At 35.4% G+C, this 22,785-nt stretch overlaps 1 protein-coding gene across 1 annotated transcript in view; it reads right to left on the bottom strand.

Moving 5' to 3' along the window:
- The window catches only part of SCN2A (sodium voltage-gated channel alpha subunit 2), a 164,072-nt gene extending 143,136 nt beyond the window's left edge, over positions 1-20,936 (bottom strand). The window contains exon 1 of the mRNA XM_001100368.5: positions 20,710-20,936. The gene's annotated coding sequence lies outside the window, so the exon portion shown is untranslated. The remainder of the gene's footprint in view (positions 1-20,709) is intronic.
- Between the last annotated feature and the right edge of the window lie 1,849 nt (positions 20,937-22,785).

The raw sequence follows: 22,785 nt of genomic DNA, 5'->3' as shown, positions 1-22,785 counted from the left end.
AAAGTAAATTGGAAAACTTTTGGAAAGAATTCACCATTCTGGATGTCATTAAGAACATAAATGGTTCATGGGAGAAGGTCAAAATATCAACATCAACAGGAATTTGGAAGAAGTTGATTCCAATACTGATGGTTGATTTTAAGGGGTTCAAGACTTCAGTGGAGGAATTAACTGCAGATGTGGTAGAAATCGCAAGAGAACTAGATTAGAAGTGAAGCCTGAAAATGTGACTTAATTGCTGCAATCTTATGATAAAACTTCAATGAATGAGGAATTTCTTCTCATGAATGACCAAAGTAAGTGATTTCTTGAGATGGAATCTACTCCCAGCAAAGGTGCTGTGAATATTGTGAAATGATAACAAAGGATTTAGAATATTACATAAACTTGTTGATAAAGCAGTGGCAGGTTTCGAGAAGATTGACTCCAATTTAGAAGGAGTTCCACTGTGGGTAAAATGCTATCAAACAGGATTGCATGCCAAAGAGAAATCTTTCATGAAAATATGAGTCAATCAATGCAACAAACTTCACTGTGGTCTTATTTTAAGAAATTGCCACAGCCACCCAACCTTCAGCAACCCCCACCTTGATCAGTCAGCAGCCACTGACATCCAGACAAGATCCTCCACCCGCATAAAGATGATGACTTGCTGAAAACTCAGATGATCATTTGCATTTTTAAGCAAGAAAATATTTTTAAATTAAGGTATGTACATTGTTTTTTCAGATGTAATTCTATTACATACTTAATAAACTACAGTATAGTATAAACATAGGTCTTTTTTTAACTTTTAGGTTCAGAGGTACATGTGAAGGTTATATAGGTAAACTGCATGTAACAGGGATACAGATTATTTTGCCGTCCAGGTAATAAGTATAGTACCCAATAAGCACTTTTCTGTTATCCTCTTCCTCCTCTCACCCTCCTCCCTCAAGTAGGCCCCAGTGCCTATTGTTCTCCTCTTTGTGTCCAAGAGTTCTCATTGTTTAGCTCCCACTTGTAAGTTAGAACATGTGGTATTTGGTTTTATGTTCCTGCATTAGTTTGCTTACTATAATAGCTCCCAGCTCCATCCATGTCCCTGCAGAGGACATAATCTTATGATTTTTTTATGGCTGCATAGTATTCCATGGTGTATATGTATCACATCTTCTTTATCCAGTCCACTGTTGATGGGTATTTAGGTTGATTCCATGTCTTTGCTATTGTGAATAGTGCTGCAGTGAACATACATGTGTATTGTGTCTTTATGGTAGAACCACTTATATTTCTTTGGGCACATACCCAATTATTGGGTTGCTGGGTTGAATGGTAATTCTGCTTTAAGTTCTTTGAGGAATCACCACACTGTTTTCCACAATGGCTGAACTAATTTACAATCCCACCAACAGTGTATAAGCATTCCCTTTTCTCTGCAATCTCTCCAGCAAGCAATGGACAAAGGACTCCCTATTTAATAAACAATACTGGGATAACTGGTTAGCCATATGCAGAAGATTGAAACTGGATGACTTCCTTATACCATATAGAAAATAAACTCAAGATGGATTAAATACTTAAATTTAAAACTATAAAATCCCTAGAAGGTAAGATAACAAATACCATTCTAGACATAGGACCTGGCAAAAGTTTCATGACAAAAATGCCAAAACAATTGCAACAAAACCAAAAATCGACAAATAGGATCTAATTAAATTAAGAGTTTCTGCACAGCAAAAGAAACTCAACAGAGTAAACAGACAACCTACAGAATGGGAGAAAATATTTGCAAACTATGCATCCGACAAAGGTCTACTATCCAGAACCTATCAGTAACTTAAATTTACAAGCAAACAACAACAACAAAAGCCACCATTAAAACGTGGGCAAAAGACGTGAGCAGACACTTTTCAAATGACATACATGTCAAGAAGACATACATGCGACAAACATATGAAGAAAAAGCTAACATCGCTGACCATTAGAGAATGCAAATCAAAACCACAATAAGGCTGGGTGTGGTGGTTCATGCCTGTAATCCCAGCACTTTGGAAGGTCAAGGCGGGTGGATCACTTGAAGCCAGGAGTTCGAGACCATCCTGGACAACATGGTGAATACCCGTCTCTGTAAAAATACAAAAATTAGCTGGGCGTGGTGAAGGGCGCCTGTAGTCCCAGCTACTAGGGAGGTTGAGTCAGGAGAATGGCGTGAACCGGAAGGCGGAGCTTGCAGCGAGCCGAGATTGCACCACTGCACTCCAGCCTGAGTGACAGAGGGAGACTCCGTCTCAAAACCAACAACAACAACAAACAAACAAACAAACAAAAAACCACACACACACACACGCAGAAAGAAAAACCAAAATCACAACGAGATACCATCTCACACACCAGTCAGAATGGCTATGATTAAAAAGTAAAAAAGATAAGTCTCTTAGGCCGGGCGCGGTGGCTCAAGCCTGTAATCCCAGCACTTTGGGAGGCCGAGACAGGCGGATCACGAGGTCAGGAGATCGAGACCATCCTGGCTAACACAGTGAAACCCCGTCTCTACTAAAAAAACACAAAAAATTAGCCGGGCGCGGTGGCGGACCCCTGTAGTCCCAGCTACTCCGGAGGCTGAGGCAGGAGAATGGCGTAAACCCGGGAGGCGGGGCTTGCAGTGAGCTGAGATCCCGCCACTGCACCCCAGCCTGGGCGACAGAGCGAGATTCTGTCTAAAAAAAAAAAAAAAAAAAAAGATAAGTCTTTTATGGACTAGGAAATTTTAAAAAAATCATGTGATTCACTCTGTGATAATTGCTTTTCTGGTGGTGTGAAACTGAACCCGTAATATCTCTGAAGTATGTCTGTAAATAAAGGATGTGCCAGTAGAACACCACAATTACACCTGAATTCCATAGCAAGGGTTGAAGGAAGAGCAAGTTTTGCAGCAATAGCAGGACACTGCAAGTCTCACTAATGTTTCTGAAATATTTCCCACCAGATGGGAAAGTCTGTGCCCAGCGTTTAGGTGCAGACAGTCATGTCAGACAAAGAACAGGAACACCACTACCCTTGAACGCAACTGAGTCCTCGCCGTCAAACCTACACAGACTCGGCTGTGATTGGTTCATATTTTCCTTAGGCCACTGTACATTTAAATGAGCAAAGTTTTTAAAAAAAGTTTTCATTTCGTTACAAGTTGAACTAGTAACTGTTAAAACAAAATTATAGCTTCTCCTCAGCCTAAAAGACTTTTAGATGTTTTCAGGAAATGAGCAGTATTCGATAGAATCATCTAAAATACAAATGTTATACAGAATAGAGTATCTTCTGTAATGATGAGTAAGCAAGAAAAAAAAAATCGCCAAACATATGAAAAGATACCGTTGTTCAAAGTAAGAAGCAGAAGAGGCCATTTTAATGTTAGAATACACTCTGATTAAGATTAAAGAGGACACTTTAATTATGAAAGGAAAGCTGGCAGTTAACAAGGGAGTCCAGTTTGATATAACACGGATACTTATAAAAAATAGTTAAATTCGTAAGCTCAGTATAAACAGTAACAAGCATATTTGGAAGTGCAGAAATTAAGTTTGTTAAATGGAAGTCTGTGATAGCTTCCCAATACCTCAGAGTAAAAAGTTAATCAGATGGAAATAATTATTAACAATGTAAAGATATATACATGGTGCAAAAGCCCTGAAGATGCTATCATTAAACATAGTAAATTGAAAAGGAAAAACTAAGGCTAACACAGTTGTTGCAACAAATTCTAATCTCAAAAACCAATGAAATCTTTTACCAAAAAAGAGTCTGTAAATCAAACAGGGTCATGGAATAGCATTTACATTAAAGAAAATAGGCCAGGCACAGTGGCTCAAGCCTGTAATCCCAGCACTTTGGGAGGCTGAGGCGGGCGGATCACCTGAGGTCAGGAGTTTGAGATCAGCCAGACCAACAAGATGAAACCCCGTCTCTACTAAAAATACAAAATTAGCCGGGCGTGGTGGCGGGCGCCTGTAGTCCCAGCTATTCAGGAGGCTGAGACAGGAGAATTGCTTGAACGCGGGAGGCGGAGGTTGCAGTGAGCCGAGATCGCGCCACTGCACTCCAGCCTGGGCGACAGAGCGAGAGACTCCGTCACACACACACACACACACACACACACACACACACACACACACACACGAAAAAGAAAAAAAAAGGAAAAGAACTCCAAATGTAAACATTTCATATTGAGCTAGAGAAGGTCAAAGGATAAAGAAAAACATCCATCAAGTTTCTGGTAGGGGAAAATGGTTTGCTTTCAAGGAGGGGGAAAAAAAAGCAAACTCTGGCTGTATCTTATCTTCTCCATATTAGATGTCTGAGAATAAAAGAACAAAATACATTTTTAAGAAAAATATTTGTGTATAAACTGAAATTATCATTATTACATGAGGGCATTACAGAAATATTTTCACATACCAACAGCTGAGAAAATATATCATCAATATGTCCTTCATGAAGAGGTGACTCTAAGATACACTTCAGCTCTACAGAAGATGATAGAAGAAATTGTAATACATAGTAATAATGGTAATATCCTTAGTTAGGATACGGGGTTAAACCATAGAGCCATATTTTAATAATTGTTAGGATGTGGAGTTAAACCATAGAGTCATATTTTAATAATTGTTGTTAGTAAGGTTATAAAATAATACACTTATGGAGAACATTTTTAAAATTAATGTGAATACCAAATCGTGCATTTTTTTAAACTGGAAAATAGTTGGAAGGGAAAGAAAAAATTTAATATTTTTATCTTATGTAAGGGTAGTTAATAGGTAGTTTCACTTATGATGCTGATGGTTTCTTTTAAAATAATGGAATGAAATAAGGCAATACATGCATTCCAAAAAGCTAGAAAAATAGAAGAAGAAAAAATAAAGAAGGGAAAAACTGCAGTTGATATATCCCGATGGGAAAATCAGGAAAAATATAAGAGAAGTAGAAACCACAAAACAAGTTATGAGAAGAAAAATCAAATATTATCTGACACCTAAGACAATAAATTTTGATTTGGTTAATTTATAATTAACCAACACAAAGTACCAAATTAGATCACAATGCAAAAGTTGAACAGATGTTGTTTATTTGGAAGAAGCATAGAACAAATTGCCAAAATTAAAAATAAAAAATCGACAAAAATATATCAACAAATACAAACAAAAATGTAGCTTTTACAATGTTATTAGACAGAAAATATGATTCAATGCAAAAAACTTAAATGGTTAAGTAAGGTAATTTTGTACTTATAAATGTTCTAATAAATATAAACTTGTCATAAAATCAAAAAGTTAATAGTAATACATTATTATGCAAAACTGTTAGAAACCCAGCACAATTGTAGAAGACATGAAATCATGTTTCTTGGCTTTTGAGACACCAAAAGTATGCAAACAAAATTATTAACTATATTAAAATCTTTGAATTTTTCTACAAAATGTGTATGTTTGTGAAAGTGAAATTGTCAAAATGATGTAAGAAGTGAAAACTTAATCAGGCAATTAATAAGGACATGAGTTAAAAGAAATATGTAAACCCACTTTAAAATAATAAAATATGTTTATAGGTGAGTTTTTATTTTCTAGCAAATAAATATTGATATTATCTAGAAATGATTTATTTCCACATTTTGTAAACAGATTCAAAGGATAGAAAAATAGGAAAATTACTCAAAAAAATTTTTGGAAGCAAATTTAAATTTCATAGTAAAACTTTGCCAAAAGAACACCCTCAAAAATGAAAATGTACAGCCAATATCACTAATAAGTACAGTTATAAACATCTTAAATAAAACATACAACTACTTAATAACATAATGCACCAAAATAAGATCCAAAATAGTAATGAAAAAATGATGCAGTACTTAAAAATATATTAATGAAATACATGACATTAATTGGCCAAAACAGAATATGAACTACATCTAGATGCTCAAAAGTCATTTAATAGATATCACATTTATTTATAAATTATTATAAATTCTCTTTGTAAAGAGAAATATCCTTACATTATGAAATTGTTCTGTCTGAAATCAAATTTACATCAATATATCACTAAGGATATTGATGTAAATGTGATTTAGTGAAGAGCCACTATAAATATTTATGTCAAAGTTAGGAAACAGCAGGAAATTTGCACTGTTAATACTTTCCAGGAAAATCTGCCAGTATAACTGGGGGAAAACATTGGTTAGAAATAAGTAAAGGAACGATTGCTTAGAAATATTAGAAAAGAAAGGCATGATATATTGTCCTAATTATTTACAGACAAAATTATGTACCTAGAAAAGCTAAAAAATCAACAGAAAAATAGTAAAATTAATAGGAAATATCAGTAATATAGATATACCTATACATTTCTCTACATAGGTTCATTCATTCAGAAATTTAAATACTGTCAAACACCGATACTTGATAATTATAGTGTAATGTGACTACATAGACCAGAGTCTGCAACTTAGTTTCCATAAGGGATGATTTAGTAAATATGTTTGGCTTTGTGGGCCATATTTTCTCTGTTGCAAGTATACAGTTCTCACCTTATAGCATGAAAACAGTCATGGAAAATTTATATAAAAATGAGCATGGCTGTGTCCCAATGAAACTGTATTTATGGACATTAAACTTCAAACTTCATATAATTCTTACATGTCATGAAATATTATTCTTTATCTCTCCAAACCATCTTAAAAGAGGCTGTAAAAGACCATGGTTTGCTGAGTCATAAATAGGCTATAAGTGGCCTCTTAATGATATTATCACAAATCAATCTGGTAGGTGTTACGCACATCAAAAACAGAACTGTCAAAGTCTATATCCTGTCATGAAGAATTTCATAAACTTCATGGAAGAAAGATTACCGGCTCTAGAAACAAGAGAGAAGCAAATTTGGAATGTAAAGGTTAAGAAGGGCAGGTAGAAGACCCTGAGGGGTTTAATAAACCAGTGAAATCATCTTCTGCTCCAGTTTATCTAGATGAAATAATAAGAAACCCCCTATCCTTTCATGTTCTAGGAAATTACTATAAAGAATGACCCTTCTCCATCTGGCATAGGCAAAACTTACAAATGTCCCCCATTTACCTATGATGAGACCCAACACAGAACCTCAAAATTCCTGTTCTTTACCTCATAAATGATCAGCTAAACTGCCTGTCCCCACTGACCAGTGGGAACAAAATGCTTATTAACCAAATTTTGGCTAAGATTTTCTAATTTCCCCAAATCCCTGAATTTTGACTTACCTTCAGGATGAGGCAGCACGCCACCCCCCTTACACAGTCCCTCAAGGTAGCAGGTTGATCTCAGAGTGGAACATTCTCTGTCAGATCATGCCACCCTTAAATCTCTCTTCCCCCCACCCAGTTCATTCTAGCCTTGTTTACTCCTCTCTCTAAAAGAGAAATTTTGCCTAACTCTTGAGATCCTTGCCCTTTCCTCACCTTGTAATCATCCCTGAAGATAAAATATCTCCTTACTGTAAATAAAAATAAAAATCTGACTTTTTGGTCACACCCCTATGTAAAAATCAGCAAGAATTTCCCAGTAAATAAAATTTTCCTTTTTTGTTTAATGGCATGATGCTCTTTTTTAAATAAAAAATTAATTTAAAAAGAATGTGCATTTTCAGGGAAATAACTGATAAGTAAAGTGCATTTGCTAGTTTTATTTTAATGAGTCTTTGGGATTTAAGTAGTGCTTTTTTAATCTTAAATTTAAATGATATATACTTGATAACTGAACATGAGGATAGACAGCAGATAGATTTTTCAGTTAACTTGTAGGATATATTTATATTAGTTAAAGGTTTTCTTCAAATGTTGAAAAAATGTCCGCTCTACATTTTTTCCAAATAATTAAGATGCTTAATAATATCTTGTTGCATTCAGATATGCAGAATATGTGCATGGGATATTTCTAAATTTGGGTGTCTATGTCTAGTTTTATTACCTGTGAACTAAATTTTCCTGACTTCTTTCTATTTTATTTTTCTGTACTTAGATCTTGTCTATGGGATTTATACAGATACCAACAATATAAGATTTTCTTTAAAATCATATTAATTACTATCACATCTAAGCTCTGCTCTGGGGTCAGACTCCTGGATTTTATTTTGTCTTAGTTTTTAGCTATACGATCATTAAGGTATTTAAACCCTATGTTCTTCAGTAGCCTCATACTTTAAATTTAGTCATAAGAGTACCTAATTCACATAAATGTTGTGAGGATCAAAAAATTGGAGTCATGTGAATTATTTCAACAGTGCCTGCATTATAGTAAATATTTCATAAATGTTAGCTATTATACTAATCAAAGTCTTCACAGAAAACGGATGACACACCCGAAGAGGAGATTTTAATTGAGAGATTAAAACAAAAATAGGGTTATTTGCAAAGGTACATTAGGGTTAAGGAAAATAAACAAAGCAGGGTGCACCCCAAGGCTAGCAGCAGCAGGAGGCAAAAGGAGGAAATAATTACTAGAATCAGAGAGAGTAGGGGCCACTTGGCAGGAGTTGTGGTGTTTACATTTAACCACAGTAATCTGGCAGGGAAGGATCTGGGGAATAAATGCCCTTACCTCACTCATGGCATAGAGAACTTAAACCACCCAAGATAATCTTCACTGGGCTGGAAGAGACCTAATATATCAACATATGCAGCACTTTGCATGAAATTCTTGAGAGAAAATATTGTCATGCTATCTTTGAAAGTGTACATATAAAAATAGACCCTTTGACTTTTTTCTTTTATTATTTCTACTCTTATTATCGTTTCTTTTGTTTTGTTTTCTACCACCACCACTCTCACTTGAATCACGGATGTTCCTTTGGTTCTTACCACCTATTATATTAGAACATCCCAAATACTTGTCCTTGTCTATGAGCCACTCAGCAACACACTTTGTTGTTGTTGTTTGATTGGTTGGTTTGGCTTGGCTTAATTTTGCTTACATTTTCCTGAGTCTGTTTTTGATACTTGCTGTAAGGGACACTAGGTTCCAAAACATTTTCCTGTATTTGTTAGAAACATTGTCACTAAAACTAAAATAGTATATACTGAATTATAGTCAGAAACTATCACATCTTTTAGAATGTTTTGAGTTACAAAATATATTTAATATTATATTAAATCATATTTTGTTTTGTTGATTACTCCTTATGGTCTTTAATAATAAGCAGATTTTTTTGGTTGAGTCATTTAAGGTCAGAAATCTGGAAAACCAGAATCTCAGAAAAATGATGAAGAACACGGGATCAAATTTGTTGGTAGTTAGGGTGGTATCTCAAATCATTCTACAATTCAGGGTTTGAAATTCCTGCAAAATACACATTCCTTGCCATCCCAATATCAGAAGAACATTGTAACCTACATTTTATCCTTTCCTATAGCAGCCAGGTCATTGTATTTTATAAGTTGCATTATTGAAGGTAGATAGGTAATAATGATGTGGGGGAGTTAGGCTGTGTATACTTGTGAGTATATGTTTATGTGACTATCATTGGTTAATCTGTTATTGGTTGTAAAAATTATTCATGGAGTTACAGAACTCCTTGCGAACAAGATTTGGAAATAGAGATTTTGTGTGTGTGTGTGTGTGTGTGTGTGAAATAGGGAGAGAGTGAGAGGGCACCGTCTCCCTAATTTATACTTATTATTTACATTTCTGTCAAATTTTTTTTTTTTTTTTTTTTTTTTTTGAGACGGAGTCTCGCGCTGTCACCCAGGCTGGAGTGCAGTGGCCGGATCTCAGCTCACTGCAAGCTCCGCCTCCCGGGTTCACGCCATTCTCCTGCCTCAGCCTCCCGAGTAGCTGGGACTACAGGCGTCCGCCACCTCGCCCGGCTAGTTTTTTGTATTTTTTTTTTTAGTAGAGACGGGGTTTCACCATGTTAACCAGGATGGTCTCGATCTCCTGACCTCGTGATCCGCCTGTCTCGGCCTCCCAAAGTGCTGGGATTACAGGCTTGAGCCACTGCGCCCGGCCCAAAATTTTTATATACTATATCCATATCATTTTACAAATCTCCTTGAAGTCTACTCAAACAAACACTAAATTCAAAAGCTATAAAGGCAGTTGTATTAAACCAAACTATTGAGAGCTATTTTAATAGGTCGCTTGAAGTAGGACATAGTTATGTTGTAAAACTAAGAAACTCCAATAGTACCTTGATTGAAGTGTTAAATGAGTAGAGCTCAGCATATGTATCACCTCCTATGGAAGAGAGTACATGTAGATACTGGGTAGCTTGACAGAATAATACAAAACACTATCTGTCCTTATAGAGTACACAAGTAAATGTGACAGATGACTCAGGTCCACATAGATCTGGCTACTTCACATTACAAGTGTAGAGATAGTTGCAGAGTATAATGAAAGTATACGCTGCATATGAAAATAGAGAGAACATCATAAAGGAAGTGACATTTGAGTTAGATTTGATTAGGACAAAAGTTTATATACACTTCTGAAGCAGTGGAGATTATTAAGAAAAAGTCACTGAAATTATTCAGTGGAAACTTTTTTCAGTATATGATTATGTGGAAAGTGATCAATTTTTTCATAGCCAGTTAGCATATTTATATTAGGTAAGACTTTCTATAAATAGAGTAGTATAGACATTAAGTGGTAAACGATGGAAAATACCTAAGCTGAGATTTAGAACAAGACATGCTTGAAGACTCTTTAGGTGAGTTAACTGGGTGGCTTCCATGAGATCTTGGTGATTTATATAAACTAAGGTAGTAAACAATTTTATTACACTTAAGGGATTGAAAGCACAAAACGATGAGGTCGACTTTCCCAACTGAATTGAGCAGGAAAACAACGTTCATTGTCTCTTATACACTAAGCTAAGGCGTGCTTCTAACTGAAACTAAAAACAAAACATTTCCAAGAAATCTGGCATTGTTAGCATTATTTCAATTTATCTTTAAAAAAGGAGTATAATTAACTTCCTGCGATATGGTCACTAGAGACTAGACAGTGAGAACACTGCATTGATTAAGTCCTGGACAAAATAACCAGCTTTATCACATCTGTAAAATGAGACCAACGCTTCGCTCCACATGGTTGTAAAAATTAAAGCAACCCACATAGCGAAAGCTCAGGACACAGCATATGCAGGAATGATATTAAATTTTAAGTGTATGCTCATCCTACGACTAAAACAGCAGATTTTTAAAACTTCTTATGTGCCAGACATTGGGTGTGGTATTTGGGAGGTAGATATGATGACCAAGTTCCTGACTTTGAGGAGCTCACAATCTAGAAGATGAACAAGCAAACAAAGAACAATGAAGTCATAAGACAAAAATATTAAATGTCATACATAGCAGGAAAAGGTCTTCAGTAACTATTAATGATACATTTACTCTCATTTAAGGTTTGATTTTATAACACTAATATGCATTTTATTTCTATTGGTGTAAATACTGAATGAAAAATCAGGCAATTTGCACTGGGTCATTTGTAAATGTGAATCAGCCCAATAAAAGTGAAAGAGAAAGCATGGTGCCCCTTAGTATGCTTAAAGGAATAAATTTAAGTTTCTAAGATTCATTAATTTACTCTACAAACATTTTTAGTCTCTTCTATAGATCAGGAAGTGTTCTAAGCATTTGTGAAACATCAGGACACCAAACATAATAATCTCTGCCCATTTGGGGCTTAAATTACCAACAGGAGAAATACAATGTATACAGTATGCTATAAGGTGATGTGTTAGAAGGGAAGGAAAGCAAAGAAAGGAAATGAAAGGAAAAAAAGAACAAAGCAAACCAAATGATAACAAAGAAAAGAAAGTATAGAAGAATATGGGAGATGATAAGAATGAGGTTAGAGGAAGAGGGCTCAGATTTTAAATAGGATGGTTAAGAGTAGGTATTTTAGAAACGACATTTGAGTTCAGATTTTAAACAGATGAGGAGGTTAGTCATGCAAGTGCCCAAGGCAAAATTATTCTAGGCAGAGGAAACAGACCAAAGGATTGAAGTGTTCCTGGAATATTCAAGAAATAGTGTAAGTGAGTGAGGGAAAGAAAAACTGGAGACAAATTCAGAGAAATACTGTAACGGGATGGAGACCAGGCTAAATAGAGCCTTTTTGGAAATTGTCAGGTGACTTTTACCCTGAGAAAACTGGATATCACTTGCAGAATTTTGAGCAGGATGTGGCGTAATCTTCTGTCTTGCCGTGTTGAGAATAGATTGTGAGGACAAGTAGAAGAATAAAGTCCAATTAGGAAATTAAGGCAAAAATCCACAAGAAACTTGATGGTGGCTTGAGCAGGGTAGCAGTGTGAAGGTGGCAGCACATAGATCCTGGGTATATTCTGAAGTAGAAATCAACAGGAATTTCTCAGGAATTGAATGTGGGATATAAGAGGAAAAGAATAATCAAGGATGATACCAGAGTTGTTAGCCTGAGGATGAGGAAAACTAGAGTTATCTCCTGATAAAAGTAAGGTGGGGAAAACAGGGATTGAAGCAGGTTGGTTGGGGATGACTATCAGAAATTTAGTTTAGGGATGTTAACTTTGCAGTGTCTTCTAGATATCCCAGCCAAATAATCAGTTAGACCCACAAATTCAGTTTGGCAGAAAACTGGAGGTAAATATTTGGATGTCATCATTATTTATATGGCATTTAAAGCCACAAAACTCAATGGGAACAAAAGAAAGTAGATAAAGAAGAAAAGAGAATCAGGGACAGAACCAGGGACATTCAAATAATGAAGTTTGGAAAGGCAGAGTAAAGAGTAAAATGAGAGTGAAGGAGTGAACAATAAGCTAAGAGAAGAGTCAAAATTGTGTGCTATCCTGAAATCCAACAGAAGGCAGTGTATCAAGGGGCAGACAGTGATGAACTGTTTCCAATACTGCTGGATGGTCAAGTAAGATGAAAGCTGAGGATGGACCACTGAATTTGGCAATAGAGTGATCATCAGATTTCTATCAAGAGCTGATTTAGTAAAATGTTAAGAGTAAAAACCTGACTAACGTAGATTTAAAAGAGAATAGAAGGAGAGACATAGATACAGAGAATACAGCACACACTTTCATTAAGTATTTTTGCAAAGAGGACAAAAATTTAAAAAAGATAGTTGAAGGAAGTAAAAAAAAATTCAAATATAGGAGCAATAAAGAAATACTTGTATGCAAATATAATAAAGAGATAAAATTACCAATGCAGGAGAGCTAGAGAAATAAAATGCTCTAGAAATGCCCTTGTGTAAGAAGCAATAGGATCTAGTGCACAGATGCAGGAACTATTTTAGATAGAAATGGGGATAGTTGATTTAAGGTAATGGGTGGGAGGTCAGGTTATGTGGGTGCAGAACCTGGTAGGAAGGCACATGTAGTGATAGAAACCTGTGGGGAAAAATCTCTTCTGATTGTTTCAATTTTTTCACTGATTTAGGAAACAAAGTTTTCAACTGAGAGTGAAGTCAAGGTAGGAGATATTGGTGGTTTGAAGAGAAAAGAAAAGATATGAAATGTAAGTACAAGAACCTGGGAGAATAAGTGATCTAGGGACATGTGGCATGATTACTGGGCATCATCAAGGATCCACTTGTGTGTGTGTCCACCTGCAAAAGTGCAGGCATGAAGAAAGGTGGGAATTGAATATGAGGATGAAGATTCAGCCAGACAGTTACCGAAAAACCAATCAAACAAAAAAAACACTAAGAGGGGGAGTTTGTTAAGTGTGTATGTATAAACAAGGAGTGATTTTTATGAATGACCGTGGAATTTATCTAAGGAAAGGGAAGACGACATTAATTGAGAGACTATCAAAGTATGACAAGATCAGTGATTTAGAGGCCTGGTGTGGTTAATGGATTGAGTTGGAGTTCTAGATGAAATGCGCTAGAAAGGTGGTGTAGGATGTGTGAAGGAAGGATTATAGGCAGGTCACAGTTACTGGCCATGAAGAGTTTCAAGATAAAACCATGGGTGTGGATGTCTGAGGAAGGGTAAAAAAACATGATTGTTGGAGGAAAATAATTTAAGTAATTTACAGGATAGTCTGTTAAGAGGCAATACATATGCATATTGACATTACCGAGATTTGGGTAGAAAGTGCCAGTGGAGAAAATTCTGGGGTTCTTGGAGCTAAATTCTTATCTTCTAAGGATTATACATTCATGAAAACTCCTTAAAAGATGCATATCCAAATGTGAAAATAATTTGAATCCATATTTTATCCTGCTTTTGCTTTTATATTTGAATAGATTTATGATGCTGTGAGTCTAAGTTTGTAATAACAGCATAATTTACTAACAGTTTTTTTCTGCACACAATTGAATTCCCTGGGAAGTCAGGCTTAACATTATTGGAGTGACATCATTCCTGATGATATACCTAAGGATTCAACAGGAGTCATTAGAGGCTTCAATTGATGGATTTGTCAAGGCCAGTAATTGGAGCAGCTTAGCTGAATGCCCTTTGTCTAATTGATGGGTCATTTCACATTTTAAGTTTCTAACACTTAGGCACCAAAATCATGAACAATTTATTTGAATAGTCTGATTAAATGTAAAAGTTTCTTGACCCTTAGAAGTAGAGTGACTGTGCATCCCAGTTTACCTGGAACCATCTTGATTTATACCTGTTCTTGTGGAGAAATTATTAACAAACTACATCCTGGTTTAGATGACACATTGTATGGTAACCCTGTCTACATAACTAGGCTCCTGTCTTCCAGGACTGTTAATTCAGGAAATAGTAAGTGTAGGTCTAAGCACTTCTTGCAGATCCTAGCTGCCTGACAATTGCTGGGCTCCCTCATTTGCTCAATCCAAGGGAGACACAGTGTATTAGTCAGTTCTCATGTTGGTATGAAGAAATACCCAAGAATGGGTAATTTATAAAGGAAAGAGGTTTAATTGACTCAGTGCTGCATGACTGGGAAGGTCTCAGGAAACTTACAATCATGGCAGTAGGGTAAGCAAACACATCCTTCTTCTCAAGGTGTCAGGAGAGAGAATTGTTAAGCAAAGAGGGAAAAACTCCTTATAAAACCATCAGATCGAGTGAGAACTCACTCACTATCACAACAACAGCATGAGGGTAACCACCCCCGTGATTAAATTATCTCCCACTGGTCCTTCGCACAACACGTAGAGATTATGGGAACTACAATTCAAGGTGAGATTTGGGTGGGGATCCAGAGCCAAACCATATCACACAGAAAAGAAGGAAAATATTTTAGCTGGATGTGCTGAGCTGATACAGAGATAGCATCACCATTGCCCTGACCAGCTTGCTTCAGGCCTTAGATATTTCACATTTTGATACCACTTATTCAGAGAAGAGAGATAGTATCAGTCTTCTTTTATCATAATATTATCATAAACTCCCTTTCTTTTTTCATGATATTTCAACCACTACCCTTCATATATGCTTAAGAGAACTGTTGTTATTCCATTGTCATTTCCCCATACATATCACACAACACAAGATGTAGCAGAGTAATTACACAATCACATAATTGTATACTTATTTGCTAATAACACCAAGACATGTTCATGTTCAAAACATTATATAATCCCAACTAATCCTAGATACCAGCAAAAGACTTAACAACTTAAAACTATAAAAATAATCTAAATAATTCAAGCACTTTTTATGGGCAATTGCATCCTAAGATCATTTTATCGCCCTAAATATTATTTTAGTAAGTACAAACAGTTAACTGAAAGGATAGATTTTACCATCAAAAATATTTTATCACATTCCAATAAATAAAATATACTTAAATATCTTTGATTCTTAAACCATTTCTCTAAAATGTTTCATTAATAAACAAAAATATATTACCCAACAAAATTTTTTCTTTTATTATTATTAATGTAGTTAGTAATTATGTCTTCTTCCACATAAAGGTTTTGACTGAAAAGTTTAATGGAACATTACCAGGAAAAAAATTGTACTTCTGATTTGCAAAATCCACCTCTACCTCTCCTTCCACTGACCTCCAATTTCACTAAACCCAAATAGATAAAGAGGAGATAACACTAACGTACGAGTGTTATAGAGAGCAGGTTTCATTTTCCTTCTTTCCTTTTCTTTTTATTTATTTATTTATTTATTTTTGACCCAGAGTTTCTCTCTATCGCCCAAGCTGGAGTGCAGTGGCACGATCTCAGTCTACTGCAATCTCCACCTCCTGAGTTTAAGTGATTCTCCTGCTTCAGCCTGTGGAGTAGCTGGGATTACAGGCATCAGCCACCATACCTGGCTAATTTTTGTATTTTTACTAGAGATGGGTTTTCACCATGTTGGCCAGGCTTGTCTAGAACTCCTGACCTCAGGTGATCTTCCCCCCTCCACCTACCAAAGTGCTGGTATTATAGGCAAGAGCCACTGTGTCCCGCCCACTTTTCATTTTTTAGTAGAATTTCATCTCATATTCTTGATGCAGGTTATCTTTTCCTAATAGAAATAATATTTCAATAGCCACTACTATATTGGCAATGGTATTCATTATTATCAGTAAAATATATATATAACTCATCAGTGCTTGTGCCTTCTTTAAGGCTTCCCACTGCCATTTCATGACAGATGAATGTAAGAGAATGCATTCACCTTAGAGGAGATTGGCTGCAAGAAGACGCAAGGATTCTGTAACTGCCAGAATAAAGAGAGAAAAAAGGAACTTCTCCTAGGACGCTCCATAAGAAAGCTAGTTCCCTAAAGGAAAGGAAGTTCCTGACATTGACTTTTTTTTTTTTAGACAGAGTCTCACTTTCTTGACTACGCTGGAGTGCAGTGGCACAGTCTCAGCTCACTGCAACCTCCGTCTCCCAGGTTCAAGCAATTCTCCTGCCTCAGCCTCCGGAATAGCTGGGACTACACGTGCCTGCCACCACGCCCAGCTAATGTTTTATTTTTAGTAGAGACAGGGTTTTACTATGTTGGCCAGGTCGGTCTCAAACTCCTGAACTCAGGCGATCCGCCCACCTCGGTCTCCCAAAATGCTGGGAGTAAAGGCGTGAGACACTGCACCCGGTCATGACATTGATTTTCTCTCTACACAAGTCCTAGTGAAAGTGCTAATGAAACTGAAGGATTCAAAGAAGGAAAGAACTTGAATAATTAATTTAGATGCTGGCAAACCAGCCCTTAATAATCAACTAGATAGGTATAATAGTTATGTGTTGGTCTAATTCACTACAAGTTTTAAATAGAACCTGTTTTTAAATAGGTGGTTATGAATAAGAAGTTGATAACTGAAGTATGTAAAAGCTTCATGTGAAACAGTGTTATTATTCTCCAATTCAAGAATTAATGTGACTAAAATATATTCTGCAGGAAAGTGTTTTAATACTGAGGATTAATTATTTCTTCCAGAAAGTCCATATGCCACAAATAGTCTTTACTGAGGAACAAACTGATTTAAATAGAGGAGATACTTCATCTTACAGACAATGATTTAATTTCCAAAAACAGGCCACCCAAAGTGAGTTACACCAGCTTTGCTCATTATCATCAACCACCCTTTCCTCCTGTGTCAAGGAAAAGCATTTTCAAACCTTCCTTCTGTCTCTGCCAGGACCCTGATGTACTTTTGTTTCTTCTTTCCTCAATTTCTCTCTATTGACTTCATACCTTACTCTACAAAAGGCTTAGGTTTTCCTAATCCTCATTGAAGTTAAATTTCCCTCAATAGTACCTTCTTTCTCAAGGTAAAAAATGTTATCTCTCCTACCTTTCCCTGGCAAACTTCATAAAACTTAAATATAATCCCCAGATTTCTCATGTCCAATTTAGTCCTCAGATACCCTGTCTCTGCCATTCAACTAAACCTCTTCTCTTAAAATTCATTTATGACCTGATAATCATAACTAAATCCATCATCTTTACTCTATCCTGTTATGAACCAACCCCTTTATGGGTTTTCTATTGCTTCTTATCCCTATTTTGATATTCAATTTACCTGCTTTGCCTCCTGTGATATTGTTATTCCATCAACTTCTCACATTGTTTTCACACAATTTAATAATACTTTTTCTAGACTTTTTTACTCTCCTAATGTTAAGATTATGCCCCCAGTCATCTTCACTTCTCTTTTGTTCCCCATTAATGTTTAACTATGTGTGACCTAATTTTTGCCCACAACTGCATGCAGATCTGTATATTCAGCCTTAACCACTAATCTGATACATGGATATAACATGTTCAGCTTCTTATAGAACACCCCAGTGTATGAGTATGTGCCGGTATGTCAAATGCATAACACCAAAAGCCAAATTCATTATCCTTAATTTTTCTGCCCCAGGGGAAGAAAAAACAACTGCAACAACAACACCAACAACAGAAGCTTCAAAATATTGGGTTATTTACCATTCTCTACAGTTTTCCTATACAATGCCTACAGTTCCCCATTTTCTTGTATTTACTTGCCTCACCTATGTACCTGGAATAAGCAACTTTCTGTTTTTCTTTATTTATATCCAACTCACTCTTAAAGATCTAATTTAACTGTCACATCCTCCTAAAATCTTTTCCTCTGAGCTCTGAGCTCACCATGGACAGAAATCGACATTATTGTTTTATTCTGAATCCCAGGATGTAACATGGTGCCTGGCACAAGACAGGTGCTGATATTCCTGTCCCATTCACTTTCTCACCTTTCTTCATTCCTTATTTTGAGGTATAGTGGTATCTGCATGTGTATATTTGCATGTTAACCTCTTAGAGGTAAACTCCGTGACTAATTATTTCTTAATCTCTACCATGGGCGCTTGGTAGATATGCAGTATTCCACAAATATATGTAGACATGACACATTTTAATCCCTTTCTTTTCTCAAGATATTGAAGAAGTAGGGTAAAGCCTGTGCCTAGTAAGTGAACAAAGGAAGAAAGGCCTGGACATGAGATGATATTCTTATAGTTGTCAATAGATTAACCTATATGTACAATCTTTTCTATTAGGTAGGAGGGAAAGAGTCATGTGGCCATCCATATCATTCATGAGCATAGGGTAGAAGAGTATACACCACCTAATAATGAAAAAGGCATACTAAAAAACAGAATTTCCATAGTTGTCATTCAGTTTTCTTGGATGCTTTGACAAGAAACCTAAGAAAATTGAGCACTTCATGTAATATGCCATTGAGCAACAGTATACTGAAAGAAACTCTATTTTACAGAATACAACCAAACACACACACATACATGCACCCACACAAACACAGTGAATATCAGCATACCTGGTCTATGCCATCCTGATATGTTCACACTAGAGATAAATTGCGTTACTGCTATGGAAGATATGGAACTGTCAATCAGTGTTCTAGCCTTGCCTGATTGTAATTTAGTACGTGACTCTGGGAAATCCACTTAATCTCTCAATTACAGTTGCTTTTCTTTAAATGATAATGGGGATAAATGGCTAAATATCTGTAATTCCAAAAATCTCCATATATATGGAGCCATGTGGTACTACAAACTCTAGATTCCACACATTTAAAAAACATGTTTTTTTCATGGTTTGTCCAAACCATTTTATAAAATCACTCCCCATAGCTTTCGCAACCTCTGTCATGGCAAAACTACCTTTTTATAGGAAAACAATGACTGAGATAAAAACATCCTGATGCACCCCCACTGCCTGCCACCTCCATCATCACACACACACACACACACACACACACACACACACAGAGCTCTTTCCACAGGAGAAAGAAGTGAGGCATTTAAAAACAATCTTACAAAACTATTTTTAAAATATTCGTAAAATCTCTTTAAATTTCTCTAAATGAAAATCAGTGGTTGTTAAATGTAGGATTTCTATATGTCTTTATTCCTATTATTCTGATAATAATCAAGCAAGGATTTAAGGGAAATCACGAGAAGCAGCAGAGAGAAGCTAGGCTGTTGCATGCAACTTCTACCTCCTGAGTCATTCCACTCTTTAACACAGATAATGTCACATGACCTAAAATAATTTAAAATGTGAGCACCTTCTATAATATCAACTGCTTAAAATGGCCACAGTTCTATTATCCTAAATCCAATAAAATATAGAAAAAAATCAATTTTCATGGCAATTAATTTGTGTTCGGCATACTCCTCACATCCACACTGGGGGAGGAGGGAGGGTCTATAGTCTCATTCCAAGTCTATTAAACACATTACATAAATCTTGATTCATGTGGGAGAAATGGCTTACGTATTATTTCTAAGAGGTAAAAATAAACACATAAACAATCTGTACCATCGTAGCCAGCAGAAATTGTTCAAAAGGCCTTTGGACTCAGAATACTGGCTTGCCTCTGAGGCTGCAATCAGAAGGCTCAGCCCTGGGCTTTGGCAGAGCCACTGCCATGTTAATCTGCTTCATTATATCTCTACAATTTGTTCACTGCATTAAGGAGCAGTATTTCCCTTGTGAAAGGAAAGCCCATCTTCCACTTTGAAAGCTTTACCTTTAAATGGTAAACAAATACAGCCAGAGACAGACACCAACAGCTAGAAAGCCAAATAAATAATAAAATACGGTATGTCATAGTCAGAGCTCATTTCAGCCTAAGAAGATTTTAAATTGCACAACAGCTAGAATTAGAGCTTTTGAATCTCTTAGATCTGAATACAAGCTAACAAAGCACACATCTTATATTAAATGTCATTCTTAACATAGATAACAATCCATGGATAAGTCAAAAATAGAATCATGCTGGCTTACCTGAAATAAAGAAAAATGTAAATCATAACACAGAATCCACGTATGTGTTGAATATAATAGTCTTCAATGCAATTCTTCAGAATTTTTACTGGAGTAGAAAGTAAAATCTCACATGTATTCTATCCTCATTAAAGAAGAAAAAAACAAGAAAGGATGACCACAGCATCCTCCCTCCTTCACCTTAGCTTTCTGTTCTGACACTCATTCGATGGTACCCAATGTCTGTTAGAAAACAGCATGCTAAATTAGAAAAATAAATAAATAAAGGCAGCATCTTACATGACAGCTCCATCTCCTGGTCAAAAGTGGAACCATTTTAATTCATGTTCCTTTGGGTATGTAGCAGTTAGCACATAAAATTAAATGATGTACAACCCATAATTCCACTGTATTTGAAATAAACAACCTTAATTAATTATAATTTAAACATTTAAGAAGAATTATAGTATGAATTTTTAGAATTATGATTGTATTTTGGGGATTTAAATTTATTTACATTATGTTTAAACTGAATGGAAGCTTTTTCCATCATTGAAAACTTAAGATTTATTTAACTTTATATGCCATCTGAAAAAGTAACATGTATCTCCTATAAAATGATTTTAGATGTCAAGCTTTTTGTTAATGAACATCACATCTCTTTGTGGAGAAGTATAAGTTTTTGTCACTAGAGAAGATAACACATAACACTTTGTGTTGTTATTATTGCTTGGAGGAATGCTGAAAGGTTAAAGTTAAGGCAGAAAAATTAAATGACTTAAAGACAAACTTGAAAAATCTTTAGTTAATCTAAGCTAAATACAAAAATACAGATGACAAGTTATAGGCAATATGAAATTTGATGATTGTAGTAGCAAACTATAGTGTGTAGTTACATCTTCTCAGAGAGATAAGAGAAAATTAAGTTGTCAAAAGAATTCATTTGGTAAATGACACCATTTATAGAATCCAAGTTTTACTGTGCATATGATGCTCTCAATATATGTTCGTTTAATTAATTATTCTTTTTATGAACAGTTGTGAAGGCCAGGACCTTTTTTTAAATTTTGAAGTAAAAGGATAGGCATTTTTTTCTCCCAATTTTTTACCATATTTTAATTTGGGGCCAAATTGATCTTTAACTTCCTATTGCAGTAACGCTGTCCATGGTGCTGAGAACCAATTTTAGACCTCATGGTGAGTTCTAGGTCTTAAACAGGTTTGAAATACTGTCTTTGAAAGATTTGATATAAAATTTACCATTAAAAGTCCTTAGATCAACCAGAATAATTGATAGTATCTAATATAAAAATAGTTAAGTAATATTTTATCCACAAAATATGTATATACACATGTTCACCAGAAGCCAAAATGCTGATAAATACATTTAATAAAATACATGATCACAAGCAACACTTTCTCTGGATTCATAATATTTTATTTTCTATGTGCTAAAGTTATACTGCATAGATTGTTTTAACATTAGGTTGTTCCCACACTATTAAATAGACGAGGAAACCAAAGCCCACTCTTCAGTAACTTATCCAGTATTAATGAGCAAGTCAGAAGAACAAACCCATTTCCTTAAATTTTACCTTACTTCCATTTCTACAACATTATTAAGATGTATTAGTTTGGCTTTTAAAATATGTTTTTAACACTGCACAAATAAATAATTAAAGAGACTTGGTAGATCAAATTATTTTAATGTATACACTCAACTATTTCATCTCACAAATTTCCTGCACTATCATAAGATACCTAAACTCTCAGGGCACATACTTATAATAATTTTGACACATTAATTTGCAATTTCAACAAATTACTCCTGATGGCCAAGAAGCTTAAACCCTTAAGATTAAAGCCTAAGATGCCACAAATATGAAATATTATTGATACTTTATCTTTAAAATCATGGGAATTTTACGATAATTTATATAAAATTTAAATATTTTTCTTAACACAGAAATCATTTTCCCCATAGTCTTGAGGGTAAATTTTATCCTTAAGGAAGATGTGCCTAACTGATCCTGGGATTTTGTGTACCTCTAGGTATGCCATCTCATGCCCCTAGGGATACAATATCCCAGTTTCAAG

This window comes from Macaca mulatta, chromosome 12, assembly GCF_049350105.2.
Source record: "Macaca mulatta isolate MMU2019108-1 chromosome 12, T2T-MMU8v2.0, whole genome shotgun sequence".
Lineage (NCBI taxonomy): Eukaryota > Metazoa > Chordata > Mammalia > Primates > Cercopithecidae > Macaca > Macaca mulatta.
Note: the sequence above shows the minus strand (reverse complement) of the source record. Positions and strands in the feature narration are given on the sequence as shown.